The sequence below is a fragment of the Ranitomeya variabilis genome, chromosome 3 (assembly GCF_051348905.1).
Source record: "Ranitomeya variabilis isolate aRanVar5 chromosome 3, aRanVar5.hap1, whole genome shotgun sequence".
NCBI lineage: Eukaryota > Metazoa > Chordata > Amphibia > Anura > Dendrobatidae > Ranitomeya > Ranitomeya variabilis.
The window spans coordinates 775,832,968-775,859,543 of NC_135234.1; the positions used below are offsets into that span (position 1 = coordinate 775,832,968).

Sequence of the window (26,576 nt, forward strand, 5' to 3'; positions counted from 1 at the left end):
TATGGAGGCCTATGGGGAGTACATTATGCTATAGAGGCCTACGAGGAGTTCATTATACTATATTGAGAACTATCTGGTGCATTATACTATACTAGATGGAGGCCCAATGCTTTCGCATCGGGAGGGCGGTAATGTCGCGATGGGGACAGGCTTTGCAGCATTGAGAATCTCTCCTCCCCCCATGTGCTCACCCACCTATCCACTCTCTTTCCCCATGTGCTGACTTCTCCCGTCTGTGCGCTTCTTTGACCTGTCTACCCCATGTGCCCTGCCCTACCCCTATCTCTCTCCTTCCTGTGCTGTGTTCTCCCCTCAAAGACAATACTGACATTACAGCAGGAGATCACAGAGTATACATTTTGTGAGGTAAAATATTTTTTTAAAACAGTCAGTGAAATATTTCACCTCACAAAATGAATCCACTGTGATCCCCTGCTGTAATGTCAGTATTGTCTTTTGCTTCCTCCCCTGCCCAGGAGATGTGGTATGCTCTGTACATGGTCAGACACAGTCAATTTTTCAAATGAACTTTCGCTCATGGGAAAACCCTTTAATGCGACCGGCTTCCTCTGAATGTAGAAACATTGCGCATCTGCCACCGGGATCAGCCGAATGATTCAGTGCCCCTGTGTGGAATTCGTGCATGCGCAGTAAATCAGATCGCTGCCATCTTTGTGCAGACAGATAGAGATGGTCACATTAAAACTGCACATGTGTACCTCAAAGATGGTGGCGCTCAGGCTACTTTCACACTAGCGTTGTGCACTGCACGTCGCTATGCGACGTTGCAGCGCACCGACGCATAGTGTGGAAGTGCCGCACAACTACTACTGTTTTACATCGCATCCGCGCCCCATTGTGATGTGCGGGGAGGGAGTTCCGGCCGCGCATGCGCGGTCGGAAAAGACGCTATCGACGCACAAATTTTTTTTACATGCAACGTTTTTTGGTGGCGACGGACCGACGGTTGCGACGTGTGTCAATGCATCGCACTGCGTCTCTAATTCAAGTTTATGGAGAAAAAACGCATCCTGCAAGCAATTTTGCAGGATGCGTTTTTTCTACAGGACGACGCATAGCGACGTGCAGTGCACGACGCTAGTGTGAAAGAGGCCTCAGTGAATCATTCGGCTGATCCCGGCGGCAGCGTGTTCGTGACGGTGTTCCGCTGGTGGTACCACACAAGAGGCTTTGTGAGTGTGTGTGGTGCGACGGTGTTCCCCAGGTGGTAGTGCGCAATAGGTTGGTACCAGCAACAGTTTCCATATTGAAACACCCATCACTTGGGTATCCCAATATGGCGGTCGGTGAACTTCCTCCGCTTGTAATTCTGGGATACGGTGACATCTCAACAGAACAGTAAATGAAAACATTACAAGGCAATTATATAAACAGATTATTTTCAGTAACAGCGCTGTCATCTTCTGAGGTTCTCCTCCACTATTAGGATGCGTCACCCAGTTATAATTAACCCCTTTCTGACCTCGGACGGGATAGTACGTCCGTGGTCAGAACCCCCGCTTTGATGCGGGCTCTGGCGGTGAGCCCGCATCAAAGCCGGGACATGTCAGCTGTTTTCAGCTGACATGTGCCCGCAATAGCGGCGGGTAAAATCGCGATTCACCCGCCACTATTAACTAGTTAAATGCCGGTGTCAAATGCAGGCAGCGGCATTTAACCGGCGCTTCCGGCCGGGCGGCCGGAAATGAGCGCATCGCCGACCCCCGTCACATGATCGGGGTCGGCGATGTGTCAGGACAGTAACCATAGAGGTCCTTGAGACCTCTATGGTTACTGATCGCCGGTAGCTGTTTGCGCTACCCTGTGGTCGGCGCTCATAGCACACCTGCATTTCTGCTGCATAGCAGCGATCTGATGATTGCTGCTATGTAGCAGAGCCGATCGAGTGGTGCCTACTTCTAGCCTCCTATGGAGGCTATTGAAGCATGGCAAAAGTAAAAAAAAAAAAAAAGTAAAAAAAAATGTGAAAAAAATATAAAAGTTTAAATCACCCCCCTTTCGCCCCATTCAAAATAAATCAATAAAAAAAAAATCAAACCTACACATATTTGGTATCGCCGCGTTCAGAATCGCCCGATCTAGCAATAAAAAAAAAGCATTAACCTGATCGCTAAACGGAGTAGCGACAAAAAAATTTGAAACGCCAGAATTACGTTTTTTTGGTCGCCGCAACATTGCATTAAAATGCAATAACGGGCGATCAAAAGAAAGTATCTGCACCAAAATGGAATAATTAAAAACGCCAGCTCGGCACGCAAAAAATAAGCGTTCACCTGACCCCAGATCACGAAAAATGGAGACGCTACAAGTATCGGAAAATGGCGCAATTTTGTTTTTTTTTTTTGTTTTGTTTTTTAGCAAAGTTTGGATTTTTTTTTCACCACTTAGATAAAAAAGAACCTAGACATGTTTGGTGTCTATGAACTCGGAATGACCTGGATAATCATAATGGCAGGTCAGTTTTAGCATTTAGTGAACCTAGCAAAAAAGCCGAACAAAAAACAAGTGTGGGACTGCACTTTTTTTGCAATTTCACCGCACTTGGAATTTTTTCCCGTTTTCTAGTACACGACATGCTAAAACCAATGATGTCGTTCAAAAGTACAACTTGTTTCGCAAAAAATAAGCCCTCACATCATGGCCATATTGACGGAAAAATAAAAAGGTTATGGCTCTGGGAAGGAGGGGAGCGAAAAACGAACACGGAAAAATGGAAAATCCCAAGGTCATGAAGGGGTTAAGGTTACCTGGTTAGGGGCCCACTGAGAAATTTTGCCCCCCCCTGAAATAAAACCCTAGCTACACCTCTGTACTAGTGATGAGCGAGTATACTCGTTGCTCCGGTTTTCCCAAGCACGCTCGGGTGGTCTCCGAGTATTTGTTAGTGTTCGGAGATTTAGTTTTCATCGCCGCAGCTGAATGATTTACAGCTACTAGCCAGCCTGAGTACATTTGGGGGTTGCTAGGGAATCCCCACATGTATTCAAGCTGGCTAGTAGCTATAAATCATTCAGCTGCGGCGATGAAAACTAAATCTCCGAGCACTTACAAATACTCGGAGACCACCCGAGCGTGCTCGGGAAAACCTGAGCAACAAGTACACTTGCTCATCACTACTCTGTACCTGACTCTTGTTGGCAGCACATTCCCTGAGCTGTCTTTTTTTGTGCTTATTTCAGCGGCATGGTGGGTAGTTGCAGCTGACATTCTGGCTAGGGGCCATCTGTTGTGCCTTTGCACCCTGTTCCCTCTTTTTCTGTGCTGCTGCGGCAGCATGGCCACCTCCTCTTTCTCTGAACTACGCACATCACTAGGATGGTCTCCGGTCCATGTGAGGTCTAGGACCTCATCATCCCCGCATCATATTCCACAGACTCCTCACCCTTTCCCTCCTTGCCGGTCAGCACACTGCAAAAGGATGCTGCAGTTGGCAACTGAGTTTTTTCGTCATCTGATATGTGCAGCGGTGATACACTGACCATGTGCACTGGCCCTCCCACGTACTCATCCTCCAACATAACAAGTGGTTGGACATCAGTGCACTCAATCTCTTCCACTTTTGGAGCAGGGCCAGGTGGATGGCCACAGAACCACAGCCAGTGGAGTCTTCAAGAAGCAGAAGTGACTGCTGCATTACTTGGGGCTCTGACTGCTTGGCTGATTTGCGAGGGGGTGAGGAGGAAGCCGGATGACCATGGTCCTCAGGTGCCAACTGTGCACTTTCTGCAGTGGACCGTGTGGAAGATAATGTGAAGGAACTGGCAGGGCTGTGGAGTCGGTAAGCCAAACCTCCAACTCCATCTCCTCATTTCCCATGACACCGACTCCAACTCCGACTCCGACTCTCTCATACATGGCTCATGTTTAAGTTTAAGTGATACATTTACTGTAGTAAAATGGTAACATCAGGCTTTTAATCTTTATTATGATACAATAATCAAGCCATTTAGATAGATAAAATATATTTATTGGAATACAACTTTAGAACAAAAAAAAATTAGCATATTTACAATTTATTATACATTCTGCAGTAAGTGGAAAATAACAGTTTTCAACAAAAGTGTACTGAATAGCATTTGTGCAGTCTATGAATTTGTTCTGAGAAATAGTATCGTCTCCATCAGATCCTCCTTTTATAGATGACCTCAAATCTGACCTAATTATTTAAAGACTAGAGAACAACCTCGCTACACTAACTTGGGTTGGTGGCAAAGCAGTAACCACATGGGCAACATCTCTAACAATTTTAGGGTATAAAGGAATTGCCTCGTGCACAGTTAGTTTTGATGAACGATTGAACTCTTCTACCTCTTTGAGAGCAAGTGAAAAATTTTGCTGAAATATGGTCAATCTGTTTTCTATGGGAGTGGAATCTTTTCCCCCACAGCAACGCTTTGCTTGCTCCATGTCATCCAAATACTTGCTGAAATCAAACTCCCCATCTGATGAGGATGAAGAAATGGCAGCAGCAGCACTGGCAGGGCCCGAGTCCTCTTGCTCTTGGCATGTCATGTAGCTCACTCATCCTAACTGCTACCTCTATCAGAGCTTCTTTTCCTTTAGTAAACTGTTGATCATCCAGCAATATACTATGACTCAGGTCCACATAAACAGCTGACAGAAGAATTTTATTTTCTAATAGCAGTGTCTCTCTCCATTTCATTGAAGCAGCAATGCCATCTGCGATTAAACCTCCTCTTTGGGACAGGCAAAACAACAAGTTCTTCCACTCCTTTGTAAAAAAAAAAATGCCAGGAGTTAAATCCTCAGCTTGTAACTTTTTAGTCACTGTAAATGGGTGATGAGCCAGTTCCTTCAATTCAGCCGCCTGTGTCCATTGACCTTCATGAAGTGTTGCCTGAGGGTTAGCCATATCTACAAGGAAGGGTTTCAGCTCAAGCAATCGCTCAATCATTTAATAGGTGCTGCCCCACCGAGTGGCTTGTTCCACAATTGCCCCTTTTCCAGCACGTCTCTTCAAGATGGAATCAATTTTAGGGGTTCTGGCAGCAATAGCCAATTTCCTCACTTTGCTAATCAGAGTTCCAGCATGTCCCTCTTGCAGAATATCTCTTATTGCCAGCTGCAGCTTGTGCACAACCCAGTGCATGTGATGAATAGGAAAGAGGTGTGAAGCAGCTTCAACAAGATCATCTAATTGTAAATAATCATTTTACTGTTCTTCTGTAGTACTATGTGTTTGTTCCTCCATTATGGGAACAGGACTGTGGCCTTCCATCTCCAACATACTGAATATGAAATGTTCTTCTTGCTGCTGTTCACCTTCGTTATTCTCATTCATCAGTTTAATTGTACTTGATGTTTGAAGCATTATCAGTTACAATAGCAAGAACCTGTTCTTTTTTTAGTTCATAATCTTGCAGAACTTTTTCCACTAAGGTCTGGAGAAACTGGCTGCTGTGATGAGTTTTAGTATCTTTTACTGCCAGTGTCTTAGTAGCATTTTTTTTGTCGTCACAAACATATCGAACATTGATAGCAAAATAGTTCACTCTGTGATGTGTGCAGGCATCCATTTTAAGAAACCCAAAGCGTCTCCTGAGAGTCTTGTCAAGATCTTCCTTTTAGTTAAGGGCTTCTTCAATCACTAATTTTCTAATGCTTTCTCTTTCCAGAGAAACACTAAGTTTGCAAGCCATTGCTCCATTAAGTACTATAAAAGCTGGTCGTGCAAATAATAATAATGGTACAAAGTCCTTCACAACAAGCTCGATGAGCTGTCTTTTAAACACATCTGCTGTCATTGTTATAGTAACTTTGTCACTTACAAAATATATTATAACTGAGATTTGAGACTCTCTTTCCTCCTCCTTTGCCTGGTGGGAAGTGCTGGTCTCTGGTTTCTTGGTGCCGCTGTGATCTTTTTCAGTCACAGCTTTGTACACTTCTGGGTGGCAGTGTTGTAAATGTGTCTTTTTAGATTGGAATCTCTTGAAGGAGCATTTTTACCACTGTCTGAGTATACACTGATTTTGGCATCACAGCATTTGTTTTCATCTGGGTCACTTAGGCTACTTTCACATTAGCGTCGTGCACTGCACGTCGCAATGCGACGTTGCGGCGCACCGACGCATACTGTGGAAGCGCCGCACAACGGAGGCAGCGGATGCTGTTTTTCAACGCATCCGCTGCCCCATTGTGAGGTGCGGGGAGGAGGGGGCGGAGTTCCAGCCACGCATGCGCGGTCGGAAATGCTGGACACGACGCACCAAAAAACATTACATGCAACGTTTTTTGGTGGCGACGGTCCGACACAACACGACGCAACCGTCGCACGACGGTTGCGACGTGTGGCAATGCGTCGCACTGCGTCGCTAATGCAAGTCAATGGAGAAAAAACGCATCCTGCACTTTTGCAGGATGCGTTTTTTCTACAAAACGACGCATAGCGACGTGCAGTGCACGACGCTAGTTTGAGAGTAGCCTTATACACTGACACACAAAATGTTTACTATCTTGCGTCACTGTGAAATTCTCAAATACAGCTGACTTCATAAGATGCTTATTGGACATTTTGTAATTATGTAAATTCGCTCTCAAAATAATTTTGTCCTGTAAAAAAAATAAAGTATATTATAATTCTTGCAGGAATAGGGAATTATGCACTGTATAATTTGGGATAGAAATAAAACAATCTTTGCATAAATCAATAGGACCGATAAGTATAAAGTTTGTAAAATGTGTTGTTAAATAGCTTTACTCTGAACTTTCAATGTCAGGCTTGTCTCGGTACAGCTCACTAAATTCTTCACATCATATTTCTTTACAGTCTATGAAGAGGGGAGGAGGGAGGAAGCATGTTTGTGCTGAATCACATTCCAGAACACACACACACACAAATACATATGTCCTTATCGATCCTGTTACTTTATTTCCGAATTTGAGATGTTAGAAAACATTTTTTCCCCTTATATTCTATGTATAGTGTATATAAGTCATCAGAGCAGCTAATTTCTCCAAACATGAGCTAAGAGAAAAACAAACTAAAACATCAAGCATACAGAGACATCATAAACTGGGTTATTGATTTATGCGCAGTTTATTGAAAGTTTATATATGCTTTAAGAAGTACTTACCTTCTTTAATCCTGCTTTCCTGTTCACTCCAGAAGTTCTGAGATGAATGTAGGCATTCCTTCCCTGTGTGTTTATTTTTTTCTCCTTATCAGTAGAGGAGCTTCACTACTTATCATGAACATAAACTGCAGCACAGATTCATCTCAGCTAAAAGTCTAGACCTTAGATCAGGAATAGGACCGTCATTTATAGGACATTTCATAACTTTCCCAAATTCTTATGAAAAAAAATATTCCCCACAAACTGCATTGAACTACTGTACCCAATTTTTTATATATTTAAGGAGTCGCAGTCAGTCCATTTTATACCGACTCCAACTCCACCAAAATGGGCTCCGACTCCACAGCCCTGGGAACTGGAGTCACTCTCGGCTATCCAATCTAACACCTTTTCAAAATCTTGTGGCCTCATCATTTGTGCATCAGTAATTTGGGCCTACGAAGAAGCATAATGTCCCGTCACCTGCGGGCACCAGAGGAAGGTGTTGTATTTAGGCACATAGGTACAGAACAACCACATCCTCTCCCTGCATCAGGTACACCACCACCAGCAGCAGCTACACCAGCACCAACACGGTCACGTCCCCTATTTGATGCTCTCCTCATTTTTGGAAGTGGTTTTTCTGTACACTACTCGGAAAGACATGGAGGAGGAGATTTATTTATTTGTAACGCTACTAGAAAATGACAGAGGTCCTGAAAAGAAACTTTCCTTGGCCTAGAAATGGGAACAAAATGTCTCATTCCAATTGTTTATTTCTCAGACTACTAGAAAACACACAGAAGCTTAAAGGCATGGTACTTTCATAGGGGAAGGGTGCAGAGCAAATACAGCTTTTTTTTGACACCGTACACTCACAGGCAAGGTTGCAGAGTCCACACAGAGGCTTGAAGGAACAGTACTTTCACAGGCAGGGGTGTGCAGTGTACACTCAGTGGCTGAAAGGCACAGTACTCACAGAGGTGGGTTTGCAGAGTACACACAGCGGTCTTTAGCACAGTACTTCCAGATATGGCTTGCAGAGTATACACAGCAGCTTAAAGGCACAGTACTTCCACAGAGTATGCAGACAGAATCTGTCCCTCACTCCATCTGCGTCCTATTCCTACACTAATGACCGCAGCGCTTGTGATCCAGCCTTTATGCCGGCCAATATTTAACATGGCTGTGATGGCTCCGGATGTGCACACAGTGTAAAAGCTTATGGATTGGCTGCACTGCAGCCTTTCAACAAGCTTTATTAGATTGATGAACCGAACAGGAATCCGGACGTACATTAAAATGTCTGTATTCAGGGTTCAGTACCGGACACTAGGTGTCCGGTACTGACCCGAGCTGTAGAAAAGGCACTGCACCAAGAGTGCTTATGGATCGCCCCCAGGCGCAGGGCAGTGGGGTACTCGGTACCGGGTCCCTTCTGTTTCGGTTCTGGGGATGTCACGGTGGCCCGACCCGGTCCATGGCCCTGCTAAGGGGCATCCAATTAAAGGGGTGATGAGTTTGTCAAGTGTTCGTGACGCCACCTGTGGTATTCGGTCAGGATGACCGACGCTGCTGAGGGGTCCACTGGGGTGATGGAATGGCAGCTAGATGGTATACCTTCCCACAGGTGAAGTATGTACCCAGGGCTTCCCAGTAAGGTAGATGATGATGGTGTAGGGTGCGGTAAATAACGAGGACACAAGGTTGCAGTCTCTTTACCTTTTACTGTAGACTTCAGCATCCACAATCAAGAGCACTGCTAACAGGGCTGGCTGAGACGGGCCGGTCCGAAGGCACATCCAGAGTTCCCTTTGCAGGTGGAAATCAGTAGCCTTCCTACTAGTGCCTGTGTGTTGTAGTACCTCCCTGCTGAGCACCACGGGATAGTCCTCACAACTGTATGTTTCTGATATTCTCTTTCTACGTCCCCCAGATGATATGGCTAGGACGCACCCGTATGACGGGGTAGGCCTGGAGCTATTTTATAGGGACCCTAGAGATGCCCCTCTCCCACAATTTGCCTCCGTTGTCTTCATTAGGTTAAAGGTTGGGCAGCCAACTTGGAATTAACTGTCCTGCCGGTCTCTGAAGTAATGCGTAGAGCCTATTACTCCCTCGGTGTTCTGGCCACCGGCTACGCGCCTCAGAAGGATCTTGCCGATCTTAAGGCAGAACTCCTCCCGGTGTTATCTCCTTGTGCTGTGATCTCGTTTCTCACATCTCCACAATATACTCCGCTTCTTGTCCTTTCTTAAGATGCTGCCGCAATGAGGTGCAGGCGCGGCTCCGTAACGTTCTATCTCTCGCTCAGTCTCTGCCAGGATCCCACCCCTGACAGGGACCTCTGTCTGCAGCTCAGCTGTTCCTCCTTTTCCCCCTGTCTGCCTGACAGGTCTTTCTTGGGTGTCACCCAGTAGCGTTCTCCCTAACTTCCTATCCAACCCCCAGTTTTACCCGAGTGTGAGGAGTGGCCTAATACATAGAACCCTTTGCTCCCCCTGGTGGCCGGAGTGTGAAGTGTAATGTGTGACTGTGATACCTGATCAGGTGAACTTCTTTAGTGCAATCAGACGCACCATCACTCCCCTTAGTGGCAGAGCGACATCACTGCAACGACCAGGACTCTGGGGCGCTGCACTTAGTCTACATGGGCATAGGAGACAGTAGGTGAGGAGAGAAGTTGCTCATATGGCCAGGTTATTGTAGAATGTCCTGAAGAAGAGAGATTTCAGGTTGCTTTTTTAGGTGGGAGAAAATCTCATTATTTGGTGTAGAGAATTCCATAGTGAGGAAGAAGCAGGGGAGAAAACTTGTAGATGATTATTTTAGATGAAGTAGGAGGAGAGCAAAGAAGAAGAACATGTAAGGACTGGAGATTGTGTTGCAAGGTATCAAGAGATGTATGGAGAGGACAGGTTATGGAGAAGATTAGGGGGTCCCAAGACACAAATTTGAGGATCCCGAACTAACTGACAGCGAACCCTAACGTTGAGCCAGCTGTCAGTCAGGGCCTGGGGTGCGGTTCCTGCCGCAGCTCTCTATATATGAAGCAGTGACTGTACTCACGCCTGTAACCACGGGTTTCTAAGTGCAGGTTCAGAATGATATTAATTTGAAGATTAACTCGCCGGTTAATAGAGTTATTTCACTGACAGTTTCTGTTTAAGAGACACTAAAGGTTCAGTTGGTAATGTATGTGGCGACCACAATTTTGCCTCCAATCTTCTTTTCTTTTTGCTTACTTTCAGACAAAGTTTTCTTTTAAAGACCATGGTTCTTCCCATTGATGACCCTCCGAGGATGGAGCAGGACAGAAGCCACATGGCAGCTCAGATATTAGACCTCACCCTGGAGATAATCTACTGGATCACTGGAGAGGTGAGATCTTCACATCCCTCTGATCTCTAGGAAAAAAGCAGGGAAATGACGGGAAAGGTGAAGGATCCTTAGAATAGATGTAATGATCAGAGTCTCCCCATACACAGGGTCACAAAGTAGTGAAGACGTCATCTGGGGAGTGTGTGACCCCCCGTGTGTCAGGAGGGCGGAGCAGGACCCCGAGTGACATCACCGAGCCTCCACCTCATCCACTGATACATGAGCAGAAGATCCTAGAACTGACCCACAGGATCACTGAGCTGCTGAGCGGAGAGGTGAGTGCTGCCGGGAATGCTGGGACAGTATATAATAATGCCGGGGGAGGGGTCTGCTAATGACGGGTCATTGTGTGTCAGGTTCCTATAAGATGTCAGGACGTCACTGTCTATTTCTCCATGGAGGAGTGGGAGTATATAGAAGGACACAAGGATCTATACAAGGACGTCATGATGGAGGATCACCAGCTCCTCACATCTCCAGGTAAGAGGAAACCATACTGATTATAGAGGAGAGGTCGGGTCTGAGGTCACCTAGACTCCCCATCATCTGATCATCACATGTAGACGATGTATTCAGTCCTGTGTATATTTCCTATAGATGGGTGCAGTCCAAGAAATCCACCAGAGAGAAGTCCCAGTCCTCTATATTCCCAGAAATGCCAAGAGTAAAAGGAGAATATCCCTAAATGCAACTTGGAATGTTTTTTTCCAGTCTCTAGATGGTGTTGAGGATCAATTCTGTGAATTTAACCTCATAACGACTGCCGATACACCTTTTAAAGGCGGTAGTTAAGGGTATTTAAGCCACAGCGCCGTTAATTAACGGCGCTGTGGAAAAAATGTATAGCACCCCCCAGATTCGGATTTTCTCTGGGGTCTCGGTTGCCGGGGGTAGCCGAGACCCCAGAGAACATGATTTGGGTCTGTTTTTACCGACCCCGGTTTTACTGTTTACTGTTAACAGTATAACAGCGGCCGCAAAAAAAAAGCGTGATTTGCCATTTAATTTTTCCCTCCTCTGATGTGATCGCACATCAGAGGAGAGAGAAATAGGGTCCCCGATCCCCCCTCCTGATACCTTCCGATGCTCGGCCCTCCTGCTTTCCCCCATGGGCACCGCCATCTTTTTCCGCTAAGAAAATGGCGGGCGCCTGCGTAGTGCGCCCGCCTAGATCTGCCGTCAGGCACCCAGCAACAATAGGAACATTTTTCCTGTTGGTTCATTTGGGTCACCGTGATAGACCCTATCACAGTGTTCAAAATAAAAAAAATAGTAAATAAACCCCCCATTATCACCCTCTTAGTTAGGAAAAAATAATAAAATAAAGAAAATATTTATTTCCATTTTCTAATTAGGGTTACAGTTGGGCTAAAGTTAGGGTTGGGGCTGAAGTTAAGGTTAAAGTTGGCATCAGGGTTAGGGTTGAGATTAGGGTTAGGGTTGGTATTAGGGTTAGGTTTGGGATTAGGGTTAGGGTTGGGATTAGGGGTGTATAGGGATTAGGGTTAGGTTTGTTGTTAGGGCTTTGGCTAGGGTTGGGATTAGGGTTAGGGGTGTGTTTGGGTTAGGGTTTTGATTAGGGTTATGATTAGGGTTAGGGGTGTGTTGGGGTTAGGGTTGTGATTAGGGTTATGGTTAGGGTTGTGATTAGCGTTAGGGGAGTGTTGGGGTTAGGGTTGTGATTAGGGTTATGGTTAGGGTTGGGATTAGGGTTAGGGGTGTGCAGCACCCCAGGTAACAGGTTGCTGCAGTGATGTTGCTTTTCCTTCGGGGAAGGTAATGTCCTGCTCAGAGACAATGGAGTTCTCTTTACCAGGTAAGGCACACACATGCAACACATTCTGAATCCAGGCCAGGAGGGGATTCAGGGGAGCTTCCCTAGGCTTTATGTATCCTGACATGGAGGAGGAGCTAGTGTAGTCTGAGAGAGACACAGAAGTAGAAGGAAGTCTGGAACTGAGTGCAGACTGAGAGGCAGCCACGAGGGAGCTGCAGCCTCTGGAAGGAGCGAGAGAACCCGAAGGGTTGTTGAATGTGGAGTAGCCGGAAGGGAAGGAGCACAGGAGAGGAACAGAGCTCAGCAGGGAACTGTGGCAGGGCACCCTCAGAGCTGAAGCGCAGTAGCCGGGAATCGGGAGCCCGAGGCCTTTGTGGGACTCTAGGACACAGAGCAGAACCGGAGGGCACGACACTACACGTTACCTGTCCGCACTATGCCTGAGATGAAGCATCACCTTAGGAGCCCAGGGCATGTTAGAGTCCCTGTAAAAAGGCTCAAGCTGCCCATCATGCAGGTACCTGTCCCAGGACAGCGGGAAACTGGAGGACCCTGTAGGAAGCTTCAGGCAGCAGGGACCTCACCTTGAAAAGCGCTAGTAGGAAAGGCTCACAGACCTCTACTGGAGAAGGGAACCCTCTATTGCATCTGAGCCGGCCGGACTACCATCACCGGTGCCTGGTACCCTGGACTGTGGCCAGAAACCTACAGTAAACCAGGTAAAGACTTACAACCTGTCTCCTCCATTTATTCACCGGCCCTACCATCTACGCCACACACCATAGAACCCCTGGGGAACCGCTTCACCTATGGGAAGTGTAACATCTGGGCTGCCGCAATATCCCCCAGGGGACCCCTCTAATGCAGCGTCGATCCCCCTATTGAGCAAACTCCACAGGTGGCGTCAAGACTAGCTTTGAACATTTAACCCCCTTTAACATTGATGCCAAGGGCCACGGACCGGGTCACGGCCACCGTGACATCCCGCTTTGCGACCGGACCAGGTACAGAGTACCCCACTGCCCTGTGGGTGCACCAGGTGTGTTGGGGTTAGAGTTGTGATTAGGATTATGGATAGAGTTGGGATTAGGGTTAGGGGTGTGTTTGGGTTAGAATTAGAATTGGGGGGTTTCCACTGTTAAGGTACATCAAGGGGTCTCCAAAGGCGACATGGCTACACCATTGATTCCAGCCAATTTTGCTTTCAAAAAGTCAAATGGTGCTCCCTCCCTTCTGAGCTCTGCCGTGCACCCAAACAGTGGTTTACCCCCACATATGGGGCATCAGCGTACTCAGGACAAATTGGATAACAATTGTTGGGGTTCTGGTTCTCCTGTTACCCTTGTGAAAATAAAAAAATTGGGGGCTAAAAAATAATTTTTGTGGAAAAAAAAATATGATTTTTTTATTTTCACTGCTCTCCGTCATAAACCTCTGTGAAGCACTTGGGCGTTCAAAGTGCTCACCACACATCTAGATAAGCTCCTTGGCAGATCTAGTTTCCAAAATGGGGTCACTTGTGGGGGGTTTCTACTATTTAGGCACATCAGGGGCTCTGCAAATGCAACATGACGCCCGCAGACCATTCTATCAGTCTACATTCCAAAATGTTGCTCCTTCCCTTCCGAGCTCTGCCATGCGCCCAAACAGCGGTTTACCCCCACATATGGAGTATCGGCGTACTCAGGACAAACTGGACAACAACTTTTGGGGTCTAATTACTCCTGTTACGCTTGGGAAAATAAAAAATTGCTGGCTAAAAAAATCATTTTGGAGGAAAAAAAAGATTTTTTTATTTTCACGGCTCTGCGTTATAAACTTCTGTGAAGCACTTGGGGGTTCAAAGTGCTCACCACACATCTAGAAAAGTTCCTTAATGGGTCTAGTTTACAAAATCATGTAACTTGTGGGGGGTTTCCACTGTTTAGGCACATCAGGGGCTCTCCAAACGCAACATGGCGTCCAATCTCCATTCCAGCCAATTCTGCATTGAAAAAGTCAAATGGCGCTCCTTCTCTTCCAAGCTCTGTCATGCGCCCAAACAGGGGTTTACCCCAACATATGGTGTATCGGTGTACTCAGGATAAATTGCACAACAAATATTGAGGTTCATTTTGTCTTTTTTACACTTGTGTAAATAAAAAAAAATTGGTTCTGAAGTAAAATGTTTTGTAAAAAAAAAGTTAAAATGTTATTTTTTTCTTCCTTATTTCTTCAGTTCCTGTGAAGCACATAAGGGGTTAATAAACTTCTTGAATGTGGTTTTGAGCACCTTGAGGGGTGCAGTTTTTAGAATGGTGTCACTTTTGGGTATTTTCTGTCATTTACACCCCTCAAAGTGACTTTAAATGTGAGATGGTCCCTAAAAAAAATAGTGTTGTAAATTTTGTTGTAAGAATGAGAAATCGCTGGTCAATTTTTAACCCTTATAACTTCCTAATAAAAAAAAAATGTTTCCAAAATTTTGGTGAGACATGTGGGAAATGTTATTTGTTAACTATTTTTGTGTCATATCTCTCTGATTTAAAGGCATAAAAATTAAAGTAAAAAATTTGCAATAATATATTTTCGCCATATTTCCGTTTTTTTCATAAATAAACTTAAGTAATATCGAAGAAATGTTACCACTAGCATGAAGTACAATATGTCACGAGAAAACATTCTCAGAATCAGTGAGATCCGTTAAAGCGTTCTAGAGTTATAACCTCATAAAGTGACAGTGGTCAGAATTGTATAAATTGGCCCGGTCATTAAGGGATTAATAGACACCATAGTATATAATCATAGCCTTGGGGTTACATTTATGTAGTTTGTCCTCCTCGTCAAAGATTCCACCATTCACTATTAGTGATGTCACAGCTTACCTCCTATACAATGAATGATAACTAGTGATGTGCGAGTATACTGGTTGCTCGGGTTTTCCTGAGCACGCTCAGGTGATCTCCAAGTATTTGTTCTTGTTCTGAGATTTAGTTTTCATCACTGCAGCTGAATGATTTACAGCTACTAGCCATCCTGAGTACATGTGGGGGTTGCCTGGTTGCTAGGGAATCCCCACATGCATTCAAGCTGGCTAGTAGCTGTAAATCATTCAGCTGCGGTGACAAAAACTAAATCTCCGAGCAGTCATAAATACTCGGAGGCCACCCGAGCGTGCTCAGGAAAACCCGAGCAACGAGTATACTCGCTCATCACTAGTGGTAACCCCTCTATATGCAGTAGACTACACAAGATTCACCAATAAGAATAGGTGAAAATCGTTGATGTCACAGCTCGCTTTGCATCCTTCACAATGATATTTGTGCACACTCATTAGATGCATCAATGCAAAGGATAGACTCACTTGTTCATTGCTACTAATGTACAGGTTCAATTCCTAAAACAACGAGAAGTTACATTTTATAAGACGCAGTGGCCAGTGTGAAAATTGCAAGACTTCAATTTTTTTTTTTTTTAGTAATGATTGTGATAGGTAGATAAAAAAACATTTCCCTCTAAAAAAAAAAAAAAAAAAAAAAAATACATTTTACACGAAAACCCAATTTAAACAATAATTTTATGATAGTAGCTGCCCGAAAAAGAGGTAGAACTAGAGTGTGAAGAGACACAGGATCTCTCTACAGATGACAGCACAGGGTACACAAGGTGTTCATCTATAAATATGACATTTTCTATCACAGGACATACAGCGTAGATGTATATTGCACGCCCAACACTGCACTGCACTGTGATACATTTCTTGCTCATTTTATGTATTTTCACATAGAAAGTATCATCACAGTAGAAAGACATCATCATCATGTAAAATGATTTATTTTATTTTTTTCAGGTGAAGTCTCCATGCGAGGCTCCTATAGAAATCTCCTTTTTACTCCCGGCTTTGAAGTAGAAGACGATCAATCTCATATTGGCAAAAGTAGACTAGGTGAAAAGTTGGCATGTTCTGAACTTGGGAAACATTTAAACAAAAAATCCAAATTTTCCAGGCTCAAGAGGATTCAGAAAATTAAAAAGCCACTTTCATGTTCAGAATGTGGGAAAGGTTTAACCAAGAAGTCAGATCCTGAACACCAGACATATCACACAGAGGGGGAGCCATTTTCATGTCCTAAATGTCAAAAGAGTTTTAGTGACAAATCCAATCTTTTAAAACACTTAAAAATTCACACAAAGGAAAAGTCATTTTCATGTCCTAAATGCGGGGAGCGTTTTGGTCACAGATCAAATCTTATGGAACATCTGAGAATTCACGCAGAGGAGAAGACATTTTCTTGCTCAGAATGTAAAGAATCTTTTACCCAGGAATCAGATCTTGCTAAACATCAGATAACTCATGCAGGAGAAAAGCCATATTCATGTCCTAAATGTGGGAAACGATTTAAACAGAAGTCAAATCTTAAAAAACATTTAAGAACTCACACAGGGGAGAAGCCGTTTTCATGTTCTGAATGTGGGACATGCTTTATGGTTAAAGAGCATCTTGAAAGACATCAGAAAATTCACACAGTGGAGAAGCCATTTTCTTGTGAGAAATGTGGCAAATGCTATATTCGTAAAGATGCTCTTTTGAAACATCAAAAAATTCACACAGGGGAGAAGCCATTTCCATGTCTTGAATGTGGGAAACGGTTTACAGAGAAAGCAGTTCTTGTTAAACATCAGAAAACTCACACTGGAGAGAGACCATTTACATGTCTTGAATGTGGAAAATGTTTTACTCAAAAATCAAGTCTTAATACACATGAGAGAATTCACACAGGGGAGAAACCATACTCCTGTTCAGATTGTGGGAAATGTTTTGGCCAGAAAGCAGATCTTGTTGCACATCAGAGAAGTCACACAGGGGAGAAGCCATTTTCGTGTTCTCAATGCGGGAAGCGTTTTAGTTACAGATCAAATCTTATGGAACATCTGAGAACTCACAGAAGGGAGAACCCATTTTCATGCTCAGAATGTGGGAAAAATTTTAATCAAAACTCAGATCTTCTTGAACATCAGACATCACACAACGGAGAAGATATTTTAGTGTTCACATTGTAGAAAATGTGTCAGGCGAATAGCTGGTAGGATGTGCTGCCTCAGGATACCCTTCATTAGTAATTAGTAAAATTTGAACTTTATAAAAAACTAATAAATTTGGTTTGTGTCACCATTTTCTGAGATTCATAATCTTTTCATTTTTCTATCAATGGACCTGTGTGAGTATTTGGGGTTTTTTTTGCGCACCAAGATGATGTTTTTCATGGTATAATTTTTGTACCCCTACAAAGTTTTGATTATCTTTGGAGACAAGCAAGTCCGAACTGTAAAGTTCGAGCTTCGTACCGGACATCTAGTGTCCATTGCTGAACTCCGAACATGGACTTCTCCCGGAAGTCCATTTTACAGTTGGGGAAAAGAGAGAGAGATATTTTCCAGCTCCAAAGTTCAGGTCGCCATTGATTTCTATGGGGTTTGGGTACCTGAATCAAACTTTGGATTAAAGTTCGGTTGAACCTGGCAAACCCGAACTTCTACGGGTGTAACAACCCTGCCGGCATCACTGCATGGCCTTCCATTCCCCATCTGCCTGTTGCATCTACTCACACACCCAGTGCCATGCTGTGAGATCTGTCTGCTGCCGGCTCCATGCCATGTGCTTCATGGCGGCTTGCTCTGTGTACACTTCCTGGCTGTGTGCATAAGGGGGCGGCGCCAGCCACTCCGGATTCTTATTGAGACTGTGTGCACCTCCCTTGGGTGTTCCTGGCCAATAGCCTTGAGGCCTCTGTTACTTAAGGCATCCTCACCCATTGGAGGATGCTTGAGCAAACTTCCCCTCAGTTAGCATTTGCTACTGAGCTGCCAGGTCGTGTCTGTTTCCTGTCTCAGAGGGCTGCAATACTGCAGACCTTCATCTGTGTTCTGTTTGTGTGTCCGTTCCTGTTCCTTCTTTTCATTTGTCATTTCCCACTCTGCTGTGTGTACCTCCGCCTTATCTCTCTGCTCTGCTTGCCACTATCAGTGGTTCTGCATCTCTGCTCTGTTCTGCCACAACCTGTGGTTCTGTGCTTCTCAGCTTTCCTCACCACAACCTGTGGTTCTGCACTCTTTTGCTCTTGGCGTTACCTCCTGCGGTTCTGGCTCTTGGCTCCGCCTCCAGCATCTCCGCTCTTGGCTCCGCCTCCAGCGTCTCCGCTATTGGCTCCGCCTCCAGCATCTCCGCTCTTGGCTCCGCCTCCAGCGTCTCCGCTCTTGGCTCCACCTCCAGCGTCTCCGCTCTTGGCTCCGCCTCCAGCGTTTCCGCTCTTGGCTCCGCCTCCAGCAGCTCCGTCCTTGGCTCTGCCTTCTCCTTCTCTGCTCATAGCTCTGCCTTCTCCTTCTCTACTCTTGGCTCCACCTCCTGCTCTTACTCCCCCCTCCTGTGATTCTGCTTTGCTTCCACTCTTGCTCTATCTTTATTCTGCAACTTGCCGTACGGGTCTCTACCTGTTTCTTTGTTCTCCAGTCTGAACAGGTTCTTACCTGTTTCCATACAACCATCTGAATACCAGTTCCTACCAGAGTATCAGTCCTGTCTGCCAGTGCCCGCCTGTCTGCCTGAGTGCCAGCCGCGCCCATCTGCCTGCCTGTATCTCCGTCAAGCCAGTCCGCCCGTCTGGGCCTCTGCCAAACCCGTCTGTCAGCCAGTGCCACAACCGTGCCTGCCTGCCTGTGTCTTGTCCCCCGGTGGGATCAGCATCCACAGTCCGACTCCACCCTGGAGTGGTACCTGGTAGCTTCCTATTGCACAAGTCTGTCCTCACCATCAGCGGCTCCAGCGAACACCTAGGAAGCTACTTAGTTACACCCCTTCCAGGGAAGTTCGGTCTGTGGTTCAGTGGGGCCACACCCCCAGGCGCCCGCGCCAACCAGTCTCGGCGCGAGCGTTACAACAGGTTTGCTTATCCCAAATTATATTATATTTCATTTAATAAAACATGTTCATCATGTGGGATAAATATTTTTTGTACTTTATTAGTTTGGCAATTATGCATTCGGAAATACCGAATGCAGCTCTGGCAAAAATTAAGAGACCAGTGCAAAATGTTTAGTGTCTGATTTTTCTCTTTATAGGGATATTTTTGATTTTAATGTACCGTATATACTCGAGTATAAGCCGACCCGAGTATAAGCTGTCCCCCCTAATTTTGCAACAAAAAACTGGGAAAATTTAATGACTCGAGTATAAGCCTAGGGTGGGAAATGCAGCAGCTACCGGTAAATGTCAAAAATAAAAATAGATACCAATAAAAGTATAATTAATTGAGACATCAGTAGGTTAAGTGTTTTTGAATATCCATATTGAATCAGGAGACCATATAATGTTCCATACAGTTCATGATGGCCCCATAAGATGCTCCATATACAAATATGCCCCATATAATGCTCCATACAGTTCATGATGGCCCCATAAGATGCTCCATATACAAATATGCCCCATATAATGCTCCATGCAGTTCTTTATGGCTCCATAGATGCCCCATGTAATGCTCCATGCAGTTCATTATGGCCCCATAGATGCCCCATATCAGTGTTCCCCAACTCCGGTCTTCAAGAGCCACCAACAGGTCATGTTTTGAGGATTTCCTTAGTATTGCACAGGTCATTGAATGCTTGCCTGTCCAGGTGATGCAATTATCACCTGTGCAATACTAAGGAAATCCTGAAAACATGACCTGTTGGTGGCTCTTGAGGACCGGACTTGGGGAACACTGCCCCATATAATGCTCCATACAGTTCATTATGGCCCCACAGATGCTCCATATAATGCTCCATACAGTTCATTATGGCCCCATAGATGCTCCATATAATGCTCCATACAGTTCATTATGGCCCCATAGATGCCCCATATAATGCTCCATACAGTTCATTATGGCTCCATAGATGCTCCATATAATGCTCCATGCAGTTCATTATGGCCCCATAGATGCCCCATATAATGCTCCATACAGTTCATTATGGCCCCATAGATGCCCCATATAATGCTCCATACAGTTCATTATGGCCCCATAGATGCTCTATATAATGCTCCATGCAGTTCATTATGGCCCCATAGATGCCCCATATAATGCTCCATACAGTTCATTATGGCCCCATAGATGCCCCATATAATGCTCCATACAGTTCATTATGGCCCCATAGATGCTCTATATAATGCTCTATATAATGCTCCATACAGTTCATTATGGCCCCATAGATGCTCTATATAATGCTCCATGCAGTTCATTATGGCCCCATAGATGCCCCATATAATGCTCCATACAGTTCATTATGGCCCCATAGATGCCCCATATAATGCTCCATACAGTTCATTATGGCCCCATAGATGCTCCATATAATGCTCCATGCAGTTCATTATGGCCCCATATAATGCTCCATACAGTTCATTATGGCCCCATAGATGCCCCATATAATGCTCCATTCCAGTAATTATGGCCCCATAGATGCTCCATATTACATTGTGCCACATGTAATGCTGCTGCTGCACTAAAAAAAAACCAAAACATACCTCTCTTGCAGCCTGCTGCTCCTCAGCGTCCCGTCTCTCCGCACTGACTGTTAAGGCAGAGGGCGGCGCACACACTAATACGTCATCACGCCCTCTGACCTGGTCAGTGCCGAGGATGTGGAAGACGGAGCGGCGGTGGAACGCAGAAAGGTGAATATGAAATACTCACCTGCTCCCGGAACTCCTGACGCGGTCCCTGCATGTCCCACAGTCTTTGGGTGCGGCAGCTTCTTCCTGTAGTGAGCGGTCACATCGTACCGCTCATTACAGTAATGAATATGCGGCTCCACACCTATGGGAGTGGAGTCCATATTCATTACTTTAATGAGCGGTACCAGTGACCGCTGAACAGGGGAAGAAGCTGCCGCGCCCGAGGACCGTGGGACATGCAGGAACCGCGTCAGGAGCGCCGGGAGCAGGTGAGTATTTGAAGGTCATCACTCCCCCTCACCCGCCGACCATGACTCTAGTATAAGCCAAGATTGGCACTTTCAGCCCATTTTTTGGGGCTGAAAATCTCAGCTTATACTCGAGTATATACGGTAAATTGTTCTTTTATTCTATAAACTTCTGACATGTCTCCGAATTTCCAAGCAATACATTTTGTATTTTTTTCTGACAAAAATGGTCAAAATTAAAAACAAAACAAAATAGTGCTTTCAGACCTAAAATAATGCTAAGAAAACAATTTCATAATCATTTAGAAACAACAATACTAATGTTTTACCTCAGGAAGAGTTCAGAAATCAATATTTTGTGGAATAACCATGATTTTTAATCACAGCTTTCATGTATCTCAGCATGCTTTCCACCAGTCTCTCACACTGCTCCTGGAGCAAAAATGTAAGCAGTTCTTCTTTGTTTGATGATGTGTGACTATCCATCTTCCTCTTGATTACATTCCAGAGGTTTTCAATGGGGTTTAGGTCTGGAGATTGGGCGGCCATGACAGGGTTGTGATGTGGTGGTTGCTTAATTTTTGCCAGAGCTGTATGTTATTTTTTACTTTGCACATCTTGCTATTACCGTTTGGTATATACAGTATGTGACTAAAGTGAGTCCACTAGAGATGAGCGAGCAATTTCTAATGCTGGGATGCTCGTTTCAAGTAGACAGTATAATGGGACTCAATGGGAAATCTGAGCATTTTTCCAGCAGACCCTACCAAGTGGTCCGGGGGAAAGTGGAAAAAGTTGAAATGGATGGAAAAAGTGCTGAATGGAAGGTGAATAGAATGAGGAAGACTCCTGGAAGCATCTCTGACTCCCAGATCGCTGCTGAGGACAATGGGGTCACACTTTTACTCCACTTTAAGGACTGACAATAAAACACCGGAATAAAATGTTAGGAACCATTCTTTCCTGTATAATGACTTGCATATAAGGCAAAATTAAAAAAGGATTTATAAAAATATATCATTTAAGTAAACCAAAATTAAATTTTGTATTCAATAGTTGGTAATTTCAGTGTAATTAAAGGCTGTGTACGAAGTGATAATCCTGCTAAAAATTACAAGCAAGGTCATCCATACACCCTTGAAATCGCCAACTGTAGTGCTTCATTCAAATATTGTGAGCAAAAGTGTAGGTGTTACTCCTACACTCATAACAGCTCTGCACACAGTGTAAAGCCTGCCAATAATTACAAGTAGGGTCATCCATACACCCTTGGATGCACCATCTGAAGTGCATCATAAAAATAAGTGTAATTGTTTTGTACATCTACACTCATAAAGTGTAGAGGACTGCTCTGCTCGTGAGGTATCTGGCCTGCGGGACGATGTGGACTTTGCCGGCTGCCGACTCTGCGCTGAAGAACTCTCCGGGCCCTGGTAAGTGGGGTGCTTTGTGATTTCTTCCCACTGTCTGGCGGGCTGGGTTCTTACGTCCTCCTGCCGCCACCTCCATCCAATGCGGCCAAGGCCGCCGCAGCTGCACGCAAGGTTTTCTTCCGGTCCCCACCTGTCCCAGATTGGGGTCGCTTCCAGTCGCTCCTCCCATTCTCTTTCAAGTCATCTCAGTAGGCGTGGGGCTAGGTGTCCTCGGTGCATTCTCCGGAGGCACCACTTGAAAGATCTTCACGCCATTCCCACGCAGTTTCTCCCACGAAGGGTGCGGGCACCGCAGTGGCCTCCCATTTTGGCGCCATTCTCCACCTCCTCAGCCGCCATCTTAGTCAAATCAGTCCTTGGTGAATCTGTAGTCATATCCAGGTTTTTTGTCACCTCCAGGGCATCCGTTCCTCCTGGAGTCTCATTTTTGGTCACATCCAATACAGTCCTTTCTTTTCTTCTGTGTCGGCTTCACCGCCATATGGGGGCAGCGAGATTCTGCCGACTACGCCAAGTGTAAGGGTCGGGGGCCAGGGCCGTAGTCATAGCCGACAGTAATCCCTGGTTCACCCCCTGGCCCCGTCCCTTTAAAGTACCTCGGTGCTGCTCCTCTGCGCCATCAGGGTTTTCCCGGTACGGGACTGTTACCTCTGTAGACAATTCCAAGAATAGAGTCACAGTCTGGTTTCACTTCAACTTCAAAATGTTTACTCAGCAACTTGTCATCCAGGGCAGAAAAATAGGGGAGTTTCATGGCCAGAAGCAGTCATAAGGACAGTTGTATTTTTTTGTGTGTATATTTGTTTGTTCCGGAGGACTGTGAGACACATGATTAATATATAGAGCCCTTGGACTCTTTTTGTTTTTGTTGCACCTGTTGTGCTCATTCTGCTGGAGAGGCAAGACTTCATCAGGTACTGTGTTCCAGGGTACAGGAGTACAAACTTCAAATAAAGGGGGGACATCTCCCTTTGAAGAAGAGATGACAATATATGGACTGTTCCTTATATGATATATAGTAAAATGTTACAATGGTTGGGGACAACCATGTTAAAAGAAAGGGGGAATGCAGGGGATGTGGTATTTATATTGTTCCTTTTTCTCCCCAACCCCTGTTTGTATATATTGTATTTCATTAATGTGTTCATAAACGGTTGTACTGCTACACATAAAGTGTATTACTACTGTATAAGAGTATTGCTACACCTTAGGTGTCTTGCTCTGACTATATACATATTTGATTGTTCACATGTATTTGCACACTGTTTGTTAGCGAAAGCAAGTGCCCCGGGCAAGTATAGTGCTAGGGGAGTAGTACCCCAATTTGGCCACTAGATGGGGGGCATTATAGATATAGGAAAGGATAGGGAATAGTTATACGTTCACATTTGCGTTGTGCGCCGCAGCGTCGTCGCCGCAACGCACAACGCAAACAAAAACGCAGTTGCGTTTTGAACAAAAAACGCAGCGTTTTGTGCCGCATGCGTTTTTTTGGCATGGAGTCATTCTTCATCCCCCCCCCAAAGTCTAGACAATGTTTTGCATTTTTTATTGGAAAACGCATGCGTCGTACAACGCACCACGACGCAACTACTTGCGTCGTCTGCGTTGTCAATACAAGTCAATGGGAAAAAAGGCGCATCGACGACGCAAACACGACGCATGCGTTTTTTTAAAAGTGTGCTGCACAAAAAATGCAACATGTTGCGTTTGCCGCGCCCTGACAGGTGTGCCCTAACGCCGCATGCGGCGTTCAACGCACCAAAACGCATGACAACGCATGTACATGCGGCGCCATGCGGCCCCAATGTTAAAGATAGGGCCGCACGACGCTGCGGCGCACAACGCAAATGTGAACGTAGCCTTAGGAGGGGCACGATGGGGATAAGGCTGGTTTCACACTTGCGTTTTTGTCCGCTGCGTTTTAGCGCTAAAAAACGCATGCGTTTTTTTGCATGCGTTTTGATGCGTTTTTGGCAATGCATGCATTTTTTTATGCGTGCGTTTGTTTGCAGAAATGCAACCTGTAGTAATTTCTAGCGGCTTTTTTTGCCACAAAAAAACGCATGCGTTTATTCGCGGCAAAAAAATGTATTGCTGTCTATGTAAACGCATGCGTTTTTATAGAAAAACACAAGCAAAAACAAGAAAACCCTAACCCTAAACACAAGAAAACCCTAACCCTAACCCTAGGGTTACTAGGGATCCTAACCCTAACCCTAAGGTTAGGATCCCTAGTAACCCTAGGGATCCTAACCTTAACCCTTAGGGTTAGGGTTAGGATCCTAACCCTTAGGGTTAGGGTTAGGATCCCTAGGGTTAGGGTTAGGATCCCTAGGGTTACTAGGGATCCTAACCTTAGGGTTAGGGTTAGGATCCCTAGGGTTAGGGTTAAGGTTAGGATCCCTAGGGTTACTAGGGATCCTAACCCTAGGGATCCTAACCCTTAGGGTTAGGGTCCTAATCCTTAGGGTTAGGGTTAGGATCCCTATGGTTAGGGTTAGGATCCCTAGTAACCCTAGGGATCCTAACCTTAACCCTAACCCTAGGGTTAGAGTTAGGATCCCTAGGGTTACTAGGGATTCTAACCCTAGGGTTAGGGTTAGGATCCCTAGGGTTACTAGAGATCCTAACCCTAACTCTAGCTATTTCTGTTTATAGTGGGTTTTCTAGTTGATTTTGATGATTGGCAGCTGTCACACACTTCTCAGCATGCGTTTAAAAAACGCAAACGCAGGAAAAAAAGCATGTAAACGTGGCAAAACGCCGTGTTTTTTTTTCTGCATGCAAAAATGCATGCGTCTAAAAAACGCAGCGTTTGCACGCGTTTACATGCGTTTTTTCACCACATGCGTTTTTTTTAAAACGCTGCAGATCAAAACGCAAGTGTGAAACCAGCCTAAGACAGTTAGGTCTTCCTGTTTCAGTTTAGTTGGGGCCTGGGCGCCCGTGCAGCACACAGAGGGCTGGCTTGCCCAGGGCACATCGTGCTCCGCAATGTTCTAAGAAGACAGGGCCCAGCAGCAATATCCAGGGGGCCTGAATAAGGAACAGAGAGTGCAGCAGCTACAGGAGCAGCAGTGCAGTATAAGTGGGACTGCAGCTGCTGGAGAGAAGAAGGCTACGTGGAGTGGGAGAAAGTGCACCAAGACGTGGCAGGTTTTTGTGTGGCCGCTATTCTGAGGACCGGTGCAAAACAGCAGGGAATCCCCCCACGAAAGGCAGAAATACTGGACATTGAGGACACTGAGGGACCGTATAGTACGGACCGTCCCGAAGGCAGGCTTAGTGAGAGGCAAGGGTCAGAGATACCAATGCCTGATGCTGCGAAAGTGTGTGCCCTGGATGACAAGTTACTGAGTAAACATGTTGAAGTGAAACCGGACTGTGACTCTTTATTCTTGGAATCATCTGCAGAGGTAACAGTCCCGTACCGGGAACGCCGTGATGGCGTAGAGAAGCAGCACCTGACCCCCGACCCTTTGGCTATGTGCCCACGTTGCAGAATTGAAGCAGAATTTTCTGCTTCAAATCTGCACATCCTTGGCAGTAAAAAGCGCATGCAGATTTAGATGTGTTTTAAAGGCGTTTTTGACTCGTAATTGATGCGTTTTGCATGCGATTTTCAAGCGTTTTTTTAATGCATGTCTATGAGTGCGGAATTGTTGCGATTCCGCAAAAATAATGAACATCCTGGGTTTTTGATTGCGATGCGTTTCCGCCGCGGAAAAAAAAAGCAGCATGGGCACATCAATTATGGAATGCATTGGAAATTAATGGGATGCTGTTTGTAAGCTTTTTTTTAAGCGCAGTGGAAAATCGTGGTAAAAACGCTTAAAAAACATAACGTGAGCACATAGCCTTACACAGGCAAGGTAAATAAACAAGCCACTTAGCTCCAGACACCACCGCTAAGCTCCACACGGCAGAGGACACAGAAACAGGACCCCAAACTTCACA

General features: G+C 45.3%; 1 protein-coding gene and 1 pseudogene across 2 annotated transcripts in view; both read left to right on the forward strand.

Moving 5' to 3' along the window:
• Positions 1 to 17,407, forward strand: part of LOC143817458 (uncharacterized) — a 44,114-nt pseudogene extending 26,707 nt beyond the window's left edge. Inside the window, exons 2-5 of the transcript XR_013224158.1 lie at positions 10,349 to 10,478; positions 10,586 to 10,753; positions 10,835 to 10,958; positions 16,085 to 17,407. The product of XR_013224158.1 is annotated as an uncharacterized LOC143817458 (transcript). The remainder of the gene's footprint in view (positions 1 to 10,348; positions 10,479 to 10,585; positions 10,754 to 10,834; positions 10,959 to 16,084) is intronic.
• Positions 1 to 26,576, forward strand: part of LOC143817459 (uncharacterized) — a 277,468-nt gene that overhangs the window by 95,137 nt on the left and 155,755 nt on the right. The gene's annotated exons all lie outside the window — the stretch shown is intronic.